The sequence below is a fragment of the Camellia sinensis genome, chromosome 2 (genome assembly GCF_055761805.1).
Source record: "Camellia sinensis isolate YWXY chromosome 2, ASM5576180v1, whole genome shotgun sequence".
NCBI classification, from domain to species: Eukaryota; Viridiplantae; Streptophyta; class Magnoliopsida; order Ericales; family Theaceae; genus Camellia; species Camellia sinensis.
In genome coordinates, this window is record NC_138962.1 from 42,975,537 (window position 1) to 42,989,910 (window position 14,374).

Sequence of the window (14,374 nt, forward strand, 5' to 3'; positions counted from 1 at the left end):
TGTTTTCAGTTTTCAATTTATATTTATAAAAATTTTAAAACTATCATTAAAACTTGTTTGATAATATTTTTGGTTTTTAAATGGTTGTCTTAGTTTGTAAATTTGAGGAAAAACTGTAAATTAAAAAAATGAGTTTACGTTGGTTTTTAAATAAAAATTTGACTAACAAATTTTTTTTTCAATTAATTTTTTTCTAATGAATTTTTTTTCCAACTAATATTAACCGATGGGGCAATTGGTAATACTACTTTAAACCTTAAGGAGGAAATTGCAATTTCTAAAATGTGAGGGGTGTCAATGAAATATATCCAGCGAGGGCAAAATTGTTATTTAAAAAAATAAAATTGCTGGAGGGAGCAATCTGTAATGAAACTTTAAATCTCAGGGAGAGGGATGTAATTTTCAAAATGTGATGGGAAACTGTAATAAACATAAATCTCAAGGGGTGTCAATTTAATTTACCCATAAGAGGTTAAAGGATCATTTCAATCAATCAATTACAAAGAAAACATAAATTCGTTAAAAAAAATCTGTTATGAGTTAGAAAAAATTATAGATCATCTTAAAGATGTGATTTAAAAAGTAAGATCTGTTTGAAAGCCCGCCATCCCTATAATCACTACCCAACTTCACCACCGTCGTCGCTGGATTTCGAACACCGTCAAAAGTTAGAGTTGTGAAAGAAATATACCTATAATGGTATGGGAGAAGACTTGAGATAGGAGAGAATTATTGTGGATGACAAAAATACAAAAAATTATACTGAAATCAGAGGAGAAAACTTTCAAAACTCATATTTCAGATATAAAAAATCTATATCTACTTTCTAAAACTGTATATCTATACTAAGAGTATAAATTTGTACTTTAAATAAAAGTATAAAAGAGCCACTGCAGTACTATCAAAAATTGCCTAGAGAGAAAAGCTTTGCTCTCTCTGAAACTCTTAGTTTTACCAATAGACTTTTTAAAAAGGGACAAATAATATTAGTGAAAATTAATTAGGGATGGGACTCCTCAGATTGGATAGTTCAGTTCAGTTTAATAGACTCACTTTTGGATTTCGTTTCAGTAATTTGAGCCATTCATATTTTAAAATTTGTCGAATATACTATCCATGTAAAAAATTAAATTGATTGAATAATGAAAACTATATGTTTGAATCAATTTGTATAAATTGTTTATTTTCTCATTGTCTATTTTTTTAAACAAAACTGATCTAAAAACATGATTATCGTTATCTGATCGACTTAATTTTTTATAGAAATGTTGTATTCAACAAAATTTTAAAATATGAACTATTCGAATTATCGAAATAGGATATAAAATGAGCCCACAAGACTCAACACCACTTCTCCAATCCATTTGAAGACTGGAGAGAATCTATAGCCAATTAATTACAAGTTTATAAAAAAAATTATAATTATAATTATTAATATTAATATTTTTCTTTGTGTAATTAATTCTTTTGTTGGCACTGGCAGGTTATTTCTCCTTTTAAAAAAGTGCAAGAATTTTGAGGTTTCTATTGTGGAGAAGAAAGGTCTCGCAAGGAATTTACTAATAAATCTCATATACAAAGTTTAAAATTTATTTAATCTCAAAATAAAATATTTGTATCAATTAATCTTATATATTTTTAATTTATAGACACTGTTACATCCCACTACCATTAGACTTTCGTCAAACGGTCATCGGAGACTTGTCGAAATGTTCAACATCACCAGAAATTCGCCAGAGTATCGCTGGGAAGTCGTCGGATTATCACTGGAAGTTCACCGAAGTGTTATGAACATCAATGGAAGTCTCCGGAATGTCCAGAACGTTCGCTTGACGCTAAGAACATCATTGAAGACTTACCGAAATGTCCAGAATATTACAGGAAAAAAAAGAACAAATGGTGAAATTAGAGCGAAAAAACATAGCAAAATGTGTTAAATATTGATAAACTAAAAGAAAAAAAAAATGTAACGATAAAGAAAAGCAACAATGGAAAAAAACATATGTTATTTTTCAATTTTTGTAGGGTTTAAGTAAATAATCTCGAATATTGATTAAACTGAAAAGTAAGTTTTAAAATTATAAAATGTTACAGTTTCAAAGAAAAAAACCTATTAAGCATTTATCCTTATTAATCAAGCTGAAAAACAAGCTATGAAACTGTAAAATTTTACAATTTTAAAGAATGTGTTATGAAACTGCAAAATTTTGTAGTCTTAAACCATTATTCATTCCAACACCGAAAAAAATTAAAACTGTAAAATTTTACAATTTTCACCGCCTGTAACTAAAACTCGAAAACAACTTATTCAGAACTTGAAATTTTTCTCCATTAAAATAGAAAAGAGAAGTGTATAGCAGAGAAAATGTAGAAAAATTAAGAGATTGAAGGAAAGAGATAGATATAGAGAGATGATTGTACTCTGGCAACTATTTTTTGTTTAGATATAGTTGAATCTGATGTAGATCTGCATTAGATCTAAGTAGATATACTCATTTTCTTGGTTGAAAATATATCTTCTTCACTGTCGGTGAGGGTGAAGTAAGGAGTCGGCGATCAGTGATTGCCGATGAACCCCAATCGATGGTAGTCGTCGGTCGTCGATGATTATATATCAGAAAGAGAAAAAGAAGAAGCAATATATGGTTGCTCGTCGACGATCGCCGAAAATCACAAAGAGCAAAAGAGGCAAAGAAGAAGAAGAAGAAAAACGTTATAGAACTTTTGAGTAAAAACAAAAAGTTATGAGACTAAATAGGCTACATATTTTTCAAAGAAGACTTTTTGATAACTTGTCCAAGTCTAATTTGAAGCAGTACATTGTAGGGAAGTAAGGCTTTTAATAAAAAAATAAAAAAAATTATTATAATATATATCTTTTTATAAAAAGTCAAAAAATTATTAAATAATCAATTTTCAAACGAAGCTTAAACTAGTGTGGTATAGTGTAGAATATAGAGAATTACAATTCAATGAGTTTTTAAAAAATATTTACAAATACATGAAAAAAAATTTAAAATGTTAATTATTAATATTTATAAAATTTATCATATTTATGTGTAATTTTTTTAAAACCAATTATATTTTTCCCTAGAATATATCCCCCATGCTCTGCCTGCCACATATTTGTTAAGGTATAATTCCACCTACCGCCGCCTTTACCAATTATGTTTCTTTAATTATTTATTATTTTTTATTTGGACAGGAAGGCGTTAATTTTTTATTTTATTTTTTATAAATAAATGTTGGGATTATATTGTGAAGTTAATTACTAGACAAATCATAATTAGCCTTTAAAAAACTTGTTATTACAGTGTCATGATGAAAATGTTTTTTTTAAATTTATTTATACTGACGTGATAAACTTTTATTTGTTGATTCTAAGAAAATCAGTAGTTACCAATAGACTAATGCTTTGGGCCCGGCAAATCGAGGCTACAATGTCTCGAATTATTATGTGTATTTGATTTAAGTTTTTTGAATTAAATTTTTGATTTTTGATTTTTCATATTTTTTATTTTTAGAGAATATTTTTTAAAATTTTAAATATATATTTTTATATTTTTTTAGATACACCTTATTTAGATGTATTGAAAAAGTAAAAAATTTGTGAAAAATATTTTAAAAAAATTAATAAATACATAAAAATACGAAAAATATATTGAATTCTCGTATTTTTTTAATATTTTTGGTAATTAGTAAATTTTTTTAAAAAAACACAAAAATTATACTTTTTATGTATATTTATGTTAGGTGTGTTTAAAAATTAAAAAAAAATTGCTTAAAATATTAAAAAATTTCAATAAAAACAAAAAAATACGAAAAATAAGAAAATAAAATTTTCTGAAAAGTATTTTTAGAAAATAAAAAATAAGCAAGCTGGTTATTATTTTATTCTTTTTTATTTGTTGGACTGTGTTAATTTAGTTGTTATTTTTATTTATTTATTTGTTAGGTTGTGTTGGTTTGGTTGCTTTTTTTTTTTTGGATTGGTAGTTATGTGTAAGGGTGTGCCAAAAAAGTAGATATCCTACACTAACTCAGCCTGTGTGGTTTAATAAGGTGAGTGAGTTGAGTTGGACTGGTTGGGTGAGAAAATTGACTGATCAGTTAGGTTGTTGGTTAAAATTTGTTAATTTCATATAATTTTGTACGAGTCTCTACTAATAAATTTTAACCAACACCCTAATTGACCAGTCAATTTTATCACCAACTAATCCAACCCAACTCACTCGCCTTATTAAACAATATAAACTAAATTGATACGAGATGCCTAATTTTTTAACATACTTTTACACAAATAAAATTTCAAGACATTCGATCCTCGATTAGCACTGCCGTTACCCATAACAATCTATTTTATTTCAGACAACTTTAAATCCCAAGCAAATCAGTAATTACCCATAACAATCTTATTTTATTTCAGATAACTTTAAAAATAATAATGTATGTTGGTTTATATCTAATATATTTTCAAACCAAACAAATCTCACAATCAATTTTTCTAGTTTTTGTTAATTTGGGAGTATTTTGAGAAGATAGTTAAAAGTTAATTTTTAATTTTTTTATTATTTTATGTGAGAAATAATGTGACTCAAAATGTATTAAAAATTATTTTTTGACTTTTAACTCAGATTCTCAAAATGGGCCTCGGTTAAAAAAGAAAATTATTTTTTTTGAAATATGTTTGGTTTGGATTTCTAGAGTGATTTTGGGAAAAAAATTTTTTAAAAAATTTGTTTGGTTTGTAAATTTTCCAAAACAATTTTCAAAATCACTTTCTCTCACTTACCTATCAATCAATCCCTTTTTTTCTCTCTTCTCTCATTCTCAATCACTTTTCCTCTCACACACATCTACTCAATTATAACAAAATATCAAATCATTCCAAACTCCCATACTTCAAAACTACTTTCAAAATACACAACCAAACAAACCAAAAAAATTTCTAAACTCTTTCCCCAAAACAATTTTTAAAAACTACTCTCCCAAAACCAAACCAAACTACCCTGCTCAATTTTAACTTTCTTAAATCACATTATTTTTCTATTTTTTTTATACATTTATTTAAAAAATTGATTTTTAACCTCCTTTCGAAGACATATCTTTATCCGTCATGCGACTTTAAAATTACCTTTAGGTCCTGTTTGTTTTGAAGTATAGAGGGAGGGATGAGACTAGGATGGAGGTGAGACTTAGTATTATGTTTGTTTGTAGATTTAGAAAAGGGATTGAGATGAAAGATGTGAATGTAGTATTAGAAAAATAGTCTGCCAGACTAGAAATTTTTTTATCTTTGTTATTTATTTATTTATTTTTATCTATTGGGCATTTTTTTTAAACATTAATGTTTAATTTTTGGTTCTCAAAATGGGCCTCGGTTAAAAAAAAAAATTGTTTTTTTTAAATTTTTTTTAACTTTCTTAAATCACATTCTGTGTGCTTGGTTTGAGTTTTCTGGATTAAATTTTTTGAAAACTGACTTTTTTGATTTTCGTGTTTTTTTTTTGTTTTTAGTGAATATTTTTTAAATTTTAAATATTTTTTTTCTTTTTTAGATGCACCTTACTTAGATATATCTAAAAAGTAAAAAATTTGTGAAAAAATATTTTAAAAAATTAATAAATACATAAAAATACAAAAAATGTACTGAATTCTTGTATTTTTTTTTGTATTTTTGATATTTAGTGAATTTTTAAAAGATTTTTTTTACAATTTTTTTACTTTTTAGGTGTATTTATGTTAGGGGTGTCTAAAAAGTAAAAAAAATTGCTTAAAATATTAAAAAAATTCAGTAAAAACAAAAAAATACAGAAAATAAGAAAGTAAAATTTTTTGAAAAGTGTTTTTGAAAAGTGAAAACAAGCAAGGTGATTATTTTTCCATTTTTTTTATACATTTATTTATAAAATTGATTTTTAACCTCCTTTCGAAGACATATCTTTATCTGTCATGCGACTTTGAAATTACCTTTAGGCCCTGTTTGTTTTGAAGTATAGAGGGAGGGATGATATTAGGATGGAGGTGAGACTTATTTAAGGCTTCGTTTGGTAAGGAGGTTTGGGCTATTTTAGCCACAAAAGACAAAATAGGTTATTTTAGCAACAACAAACAAAACATCACATCCAACCCATAATCATTACACTCTTCTCTCACAAAAAAGGCTAAAATAGTCAAAAAGCCTTTCCCAAACCAAACATTTTAGCCCAGGCTAAAAAAGTCAAAAAGCCAACCCACTTTCCAAACGGAGGCTTAGGGTGTGTTTGGTAACGTTTACGTTTTCAGTTTATATTTACAAAAATTTTATAAACTGATTTTTGTTTATTTTTAGAAAAACATAAACTACAAACGCGTTTGGTAATTGACAAAATGTTTAAAAAATTTTAAAAATATAGAAAAGAATGAGAAATGGCAAGTGGTGGCAAGTGGCGGCGGAAGATGGTGGTGGAAAGTGGTGATGGTGGGTGGTGGGTAGCTGGTGGTGGTAGGTGGTGGCGGGTGAGTGGTGGTGGTGGTGGTGGGTGGGTGGGTGGGTGACGGTGGCTAGTGGTGGGTGACGGTGGCGAGTGGTAGCGAGTAGGTGGTGGTGGTGGTGGCAATTGGATGGCGGATGGCGGGTGGTGGTGGCGGGTGGTGGTGGCAGGTGGATGGCGGATGGCGGTGGTGGGTGGTGATGATGGGTAGGTGGGTGGGTGAGTGGTGATGGTGGATGGGTGGGTAACGGTGGCGGGTGGTAGTGAGTGGGTGGTCGTGGTGGTGGTGGCAGATGGTGACGGGTAGGTAGCGGGTGGTGGTGGTGGTGGTGGTGGGTGGTGGGTGGCGGTGGTGGGTGGGTGGCAGGTGGCTGGTGGTGGTGGGTGACTGGTGGTGGCAGGTGGTGGATGCTGGTGTCAGGTGGCTGGTGAGTGATAGTGGCAAGCAGGTGACGGGTGGTGGTGGCAAGTAGGTGGCGGGTGGTGGTGGTGGCGGACGGTGGATGGTAGTGGCGGGTGGTAGGTGGTAGCGGGTGGATGGCAGGTAGGTGGTGGGTGGTGGGTGATGGTGGTGGTGGTGGTGGTGGTAGTGGCGAGTGGGTGGTAGTGGTGGCGAGTGGATGGCAAGTGGCTGGTGGCGGCGGTGGGTGGTGGGTGGTGGTGGTAAGTGGGTGGTGAGTGGTGGTGGCAGGTGGTGGTGGGGGTGGGTGGTAGGTGGTGGCGGCGGAAGACGGTGGTGGAAAATGGTGGCGTGTGGTGGCTAGTGTTGGGTGGTAAAAAAAAAAAACTAAAAACTCAAAATAGAAATACATTTTTTGTGTTTTCATTTTTTGGCCAAATTTATAAACTGAAACCACTGATTTATAAATAAAAAATTTTACCAAACAAGTTTTTATTTGAGTTTTTAAAATTTTTGTAAATATAAACAGAAAACTGAAAACGTAAGTGTTACTAAACGACACCTAAGTGTTACCAAACGACACCTTAGTATTATGTTTGTTTGTAGATTTGAAAAAGGGATTGAGATGAAAGATATGAAGGTGATATTAGAAAAATAGTCTGCTAGATTAGAAATTTTTTTATCTTTGTTATTTATTTATTTATTTTTTACCTATTAGGCATTTGTTTTAAACATTAATGTTTAATTTTTGGTTAAGTAAAAACCATTGTTTATTTTTTTTAGAATTTATTTATTTATTTTATTTTTTACATGTTAGATATTTTTGTTAACATTAATGTTTAATATTTTTTATATTTTTTATTTATTTTATATAAAAATTAATAATCCTGCATCAATAACAATTATAAAAAACAAATATAATTTTATCTAATCCCGTCATTATCACTCTTCTACATTCTCGAAACTTTTCGAAATGACCTTTATCCTGGAGAGCGCTACTCTAGTCTCTATCTATCTGTATTTCTTTCCTTTCCACTTAAGTATTCCCAAACACTTTCTTGTGTATATATACCCTCAAAACTCATCCTCCAATCTATTGTCTACTAATTCCCAAAATCTTTTGAAACCAATTACATCTCTCTCTGTTTCTCTCTGATCTTTCTTTCTTGTTTTGTTTTTGTTTTTTGTTTTCCTTGTTTTGGGTTTGTGTTGCAGAGATGAATGATCCAAAGTATGCTTATCCTTACCCTGCTCAAGGTACCTTCTCTTCTCTTCTCTTCTCTTCTCCTCTCTCTCCTCTGGGACTAATCAATCAAGATGATTTCAGACTTGTTTGTTTGGTTGAAAAATTTAGTATTTTTTCATAATTGGTTGGGAATTAATTTGGGGCTTCTTGTGCTTGACTGCTATGAGGATCTGGTTGATTTCCATGATTACCCACCATATCCCTATTTGTTTGTTTGTTATCCTAAAGTTTTAAGGCCATGTTTGTTTGGCCGGGGATTGAATTAACAATCATGGGCCATCAAAATCATCTTTGATTGTGTTAAAATGTACAGGACTAATTGGACTACCAGCCCTTGGATTGAAAGTAGAGTCCATTTTTTTTTTAATATTAAGTGAATTTTTAAATTATTTTTAAGTAAAATTAAAATTTTTTAGAACAAAAAAAATAATAACTATAATATTAAAAATTAAAAAATATTAATTTTATCTATTAATACTAGCCATTACTAATAGTAACATATAAATAAATATTCTTTTTATCTTACCTTATATCACCTGATAAGTCTTCCCACTCAAGCCCACCCTCCCCAAACAAAATTGGCCTACGATTCGTGATAATATTTGGATTTTAAAAGGGGAAATTATTTAATAATTTTGGAATACGGGGTCATACTCTAATCATTAATTATTTAGTCCTATATTATTCCATCATTTCAATATAAATCGTGAGTCTCTATTCCACTCTTTTAAAACTTTATGGATTCATATTCGGAATATACTAACGTTGAAAAGTGCGTATTTTTATTTTCATTTTAGATTTTAATATAAAATATTATTTTTATTCTCTCAACTTCTTTTATTATTTTATTTTATCAGAGGCTAATATTCTGCTTCATTAATCAGAATCGTATGGATTTTATTCCCAATTTGGGAATTTCTTTATAATAATGATATTCTTCTTTTTATTTTTATTTTATTCTTCTTCTTCATTATTATTGTTGCACTTGTGAGTGAGTGAAAATTAAATTTCAGCTGTTGCTGAGTTTGAGTGATGATAGAGAGTAATAGAGTTGAAGTTCTAATGTCAACTTTAGTGACGTGGCAATACATAAAAATAAAAAATAAAAAAAATATGCAACATATGCAACATGGCCCACTCTAGAGCTCCTCATTTACACGTCTCAAATATTTTTGCTGAGTTTTTCAATCCCTCCCAAAAAAAAAAAAAGAGATTGCATTGAAATTGTTGATTTCTCACATTTAATTAAGAACAAATATGAGTAGTGGGTGATTTTGATGATAGCGGATTTGCCATTATATTTTAATTAATTAATTTTTTTGGTTGGAACAAGGTTATTATCAAGGGCCCCCAGTGATGGCACCACCTCAGTATACTGCTCCACCACCACAAAGGAGCCAACCTGGTTTCCTTGAAGGATGGTATATTCATATCTATCTATTTTCTTCTCTCTTTATTACATAATATATATAGAGAGGACATGTTTGTTTGGAGCGATTAGAGGAGAGGTTAAATTGAACGCTAATGCTTCAGGCTTTGAGAGTTTCAGGCATGAATTTGTGGTCACCGGACGACCGGCCAGACAACCACCCAGACGACCGGGTGAAGCACTTGTTGTTGAAGGTCACCCCATGTGAAAGGGGTGATCCTCATGTCAACAAAGGAAGACAACCAACCAAGTCAAGCTTGGTGGCCACCAACCATAGCAAAGGTCAAGAATGGAGGCTACCCAAGTCAAGAATGAAGGCTCTCCCACCTACTCCTTTGTGTATAAATAGAGACGGGAGGGAGAGGATGAGATACAGATCAGAAATTAGAGAGTGAGAGCTGTGAGTTGAGTGAGTTTCATCTCCTCCTCTGTATTTTGTATTTTGCTCCATTTTAGTGAAAACTTCTCATTTCTGTCCGTGGATGTAGGCATTGGGCCGAACCACGTAAATATTGTGTTCCCTGTGTGTGTGAGATATATTTCTGGGTGTGTTTGATCCTAACAAGTGGTATCAGAGCCGGTGTTGTGCGTTTTGCGGAAAAACAGAGTGTTGTTCCGAAACTGCCCAGAAATCGTATTGCTCGAAATCCGATTTTGAGCATACCAGGAGCAAGGGCTCGACGAGAGGAGTCCAGAAACATAAAACAGACACCCAACAGAGGCCAGACGCTCTCTCACGCGCCCCTAGAAGTTGGCGCGTGAATCCCAGTCGCGTCACGCGCCGCACGCGCTTTCAGAGGTAGAAGACGCGTGAGTTCACGCGCATGCACGCGCCTCACGCGCTTTCAGAGGTAGACGACGCGTGATCTCACGCGCGGCACGCGCTGCACGCGCGCGCATCAAGCCGCTCGAGCCGGAGCCGCGTTGACCATGCCGGAGCCGCTGACCGAGCCGCTGACTGAGCCGATGACGCCAGCCTGACGTCAGCATAACTGGAGGAGTAATCTGGTGCTTCGCAGGCGCACCAGATTCTGCCGATCTGCACCGTTAAAATTGTTTTGGCTTGATCTAAGCCATTTGGAGTCCGTTTTTGGTGATCCAATAGTGGTTTCTGACTATTTGGAGTATTCCGGACACATCCGTACGGTCAGATTTTGAAACAAAGCCTGTTTTTCAAACAGAGATTACTTTCTGGATGATGGAGGAATCCACATCAGCTTCAGGGCCGATGATTCGGTTGAACGCTTCTAATTATGCGATATGGAAGCCGCGGATGGAGGACGTCCTGTATTGTAGAGATCTGTTTGACCCTATAGCGCTAAAGGGGGTCAAACCAGATGGAGACAAGGATGTGGACTGGATAAAAACCAACCGGAAGACTGTCGGTCAAATCAGACAGTGGATTGACCACAGTGTGTTCCACCATGTTGCCCAAGAGACAGACGCCTATGCCCTATGGATGAAATTGGAGGGCATGTACCAGTCCAAGACCGCACGGAACAAAGCCTTGATAATGAGAAGGCTTATAAACTTGAAGCTGAAGAATGGTGTGTCTGTTGCTGAACACACCAGTGAATTCCACAGCCTTGTGAACCAGCTTGCATCAATCAAAATGGAGTTGGAGGATGAGATGCAAGCATTATTATTACTCAGTTCCTTACCAGATAGCTGGGAGACGTTGGTGGTTTCTCTCAGTAATTCTGCACCCGAAGGGAAGCTGACCATGGGAATGGTCACAGACGCCTTATTCAACGAGGAGGCAAGGAAGAAAGAGATGGAAGGAGAGCAGTCCCATGCCCTTGTCACAGAAAGTAGAGGCAGAGATAGAGAAAGGGGCAGAGGTAGAGGAAGAAGTAAAAGCAGAGGGCGTTCACAGTTCAGACAGGACAACACGAGGAGGTGTTTTTACTGTGATCAAGAGGATCACGTAATAAGAGATTGCCCAGAGAAAAAGGCGGACAGACAAGCCAAAGAGAAGGCTAAGGGACACGGAGGTCCCTCAACTACAGCAGTTGCAGTGCATTCCTCTGACGATGAAGAGGTGTTGCTTACAATCTCGTCAGAGTTGGAGACACCCGGCTGGATTTTGGATTCAGGGTGTACGTTCCACATATGTGCGGATAAGAAGCTTTTCTCCACTTATCGAAGAGTCAGCGGTAGCACTATCCGGATGGCCAACAACACAGTGAATAGAGTTGTCGGCATAGGGACAGTGCGATTCCTTACTAAGGATGGAAGAAAAGTAATTTTATCTGAGGTCCGGCATGTGCCAGGAGTACGGAGGAATCTAATCTCCCTGAGTATGCTAGATCTAAAAGGAAATTGTTTCTCATCTAGTGGCGGGGTTCTTCATGTACGCAGAGGTGATAGAGAAATGTTGCAAGGCAAATTGTGCAACAAACTGTATAGACTGGAAGGAGAAGCTTTGACAAAGATGAGTGTTGTCAAATGCCAGTCAAAGGGTACAAAGAGAGAACATACGCAACCAAAGCGTATGATTGAGCAAGGCTTTCATCAGGAATGGCGAAAACGGTGCACGGGAACGCAAGGAGGCAGTTCAAAGGTGCACAGATCTGAGCCAGTGAAGCCAATCTTGAAGAAAGTTCAGAGCAAAGAAACCAAGTCTGTAGAAACTATGCCAGTGAAGAAGAGAGTTTCTTTTGCTCCCGTGTTAAAGACATTTTGCAACCTCTCAAAAGATGCAAGGGAGGGATGCAATTTCAAGTCGCAAAGTGAGCTTTGCAATGCACTCCAATAAGGGGGTGCAAGCACTATGCACGGAGTTGCATAGTGGTAACTTGTACAGACCGGTGGAAGGTGCCTTGGTAGAAGGGCTAACTGTCAAACATCAGAACGGACGTACAAGTGAGACAGAACCGAACATCAGGGATTGCAGCACAGACAACGGGCGTATGAGATTGCTAGGAAGTTGTTCTGAAGTGCAGAAAGCAAAGGCTGGTTGTTCAGAAATAAGCTCCGAGCAAGGAAAATTGAAGATGTTGATGTGTCAAACTCTGAAGTTTTCTAGTTGCTCCCGTGTTTCATCATGCAAGAAGCTGCACGGTAATGCAAGGGTATCCCGAGCAGGGGGTGCAGGGCATCCAATCAGGGGGTGCTTGATACCTTGGCAGCAGGTTTTGTTGTGGATCACCTCACATGGGCTGAGGGGGTGATTGTTGAAGGTCACCCCATGTGAAAGGGGTGATCCTCATGTCAACAAAGGAAGACAACCAACCAAGTCAAGCTTGGTGGCCACCAACCATAGCAAAGGTCAAGAATGGAGGCTACCCAAGTCAAGAATGAAGGCTCTCCCACCTACTCCTTTGTGTATAAATAGAGACGGGAGGGAGAGGATGAGATACAGATCAGAAATTAGAGAGTGAGAGCTGTGAGTTGAGTGAGTTTCATCTCCTCCTCTGTATTTTGTATTTTGCTCCATTTTAGTGAAAACTTCTCATTTCTGTCCGTGGATGTAGGCATTGGGCCGAACCACGTAAATATTGTGTTCCCTGTGTGTGTGAGATATATTTCTGGGTGTGTTTGATCCTAACACTTGTCTACCGCAGTTGTCACCTTGTCGACCGCGGCTATCAGCCTCTTTGCCGAACGACTGACCGGATGACCGGTTAAACAAATTCGAGGCAAATTCGCGCCTCAATATTCGAGGCCTGTAGCGCGCCTCTAATTTGAACTAGGAGATATGTGGGATATACTGTTTGGATTTTGTCTCTTAAATCTCTCAATTTGTTTGGCCGAACTCACTATTATTCATCAATATATCAGTCAATACTGTTTGATATAGATCGATATATGACTATATCACCGATACTTACGCATATCTCTATATAACTGTTTAAAACTATGCCCACTCCAAACGATTTCTTCTCCTCCTCCCATACCATCAAATGGTTAAAACTAATTCTTTAAATTTTATTCTATTTTTATTATACTCTAGCTCAATAATCCATTAATCATATAATTTCATCCAACAATCTCATGATTAATTTGAAAAAATACATGTGAGTTTTGCTAAATCAGTTATCCTATCTCCTAATAATCCAGACCTCCAAACTAACACGTCCATATATTATAAATAATTATATTTTAATTGAGCTCTAGTGACGTGGGAAATAAAGAAAAAAAAAAAACACATGGCCAAAATATCATTTCAGATGGAGCCTAAACACATTAGAGCTATTAGAGTTCCTTTTCTAGAGCTCTCAAATATTTTCTTTTAATAAATATGTATGTGATTGTTTGTTTGGTTATTTATCTTTTCAAAAATCAAATTTTGATTAGTAATTTTTGTTTGAAATTGCAGCCTTGCCGCATTGTGTTGCTGTTGCCTCATAGACGAGTGTTGCTGTGACCCCTCCATGTTCTGTGTTTTCTAGGTTTCTAGTTGGTCCTCTGTTGTGGGTTTTTTTTTTTTTTTTAAATTTATAATTATTGTGAAATATTAGAATTTGTTGTTTTTGTTTTTTCTTTTTGTCTTCTTGGTGGTTGTGATTCTCAAAATAATTTAGTGGTTATCATTACAAATTAGTTATGGAATTTATTGTCTTTTGCGAACCTTCTTGGTTGTCACATTATCATCCATTGCAATTGTTCACCATGGCCAATTTGTTTTAACTTTTCAATTGGCTTGAGATAATATTATCATGAAAATTTTGTGATAATAAAATTTAAATTATACAAGAGTATCATAAAGTTATATAAGCATATCACAACAACATGAATAATTCATTTTATTTTTTATTTTTTATTATTATTTTTTGTCGAACACAAGAGAATAGGAAAACACCTTAGAAAGCTAAGGCATTACA

At 34.6% G+C, this 14,374-nt stretch overlaps 1 long non-coding RNA gene across 1 annotated transcript; it reads left to right on the forward strand.

Moving 5' to 3' along the window:
• The first annotated feature begins 7,813 nt into the window (after window positions 1-7,813).
• LOC114312989 (uncharacterized) lies at window positions 7,814-14,120 on the forward strand. Its single transcript, XR_003647033.2, has 3 exons — window positions 7,814-8,130; window positions 9,453-9,540; window positions 13,870-14,120. It is a non-coding gene; the product is annotated as an uncharacterized LOC114312989 (long non-coding RNA).
• Window positions 14,121-14,374: the final 254 nt, after the last annotated feature.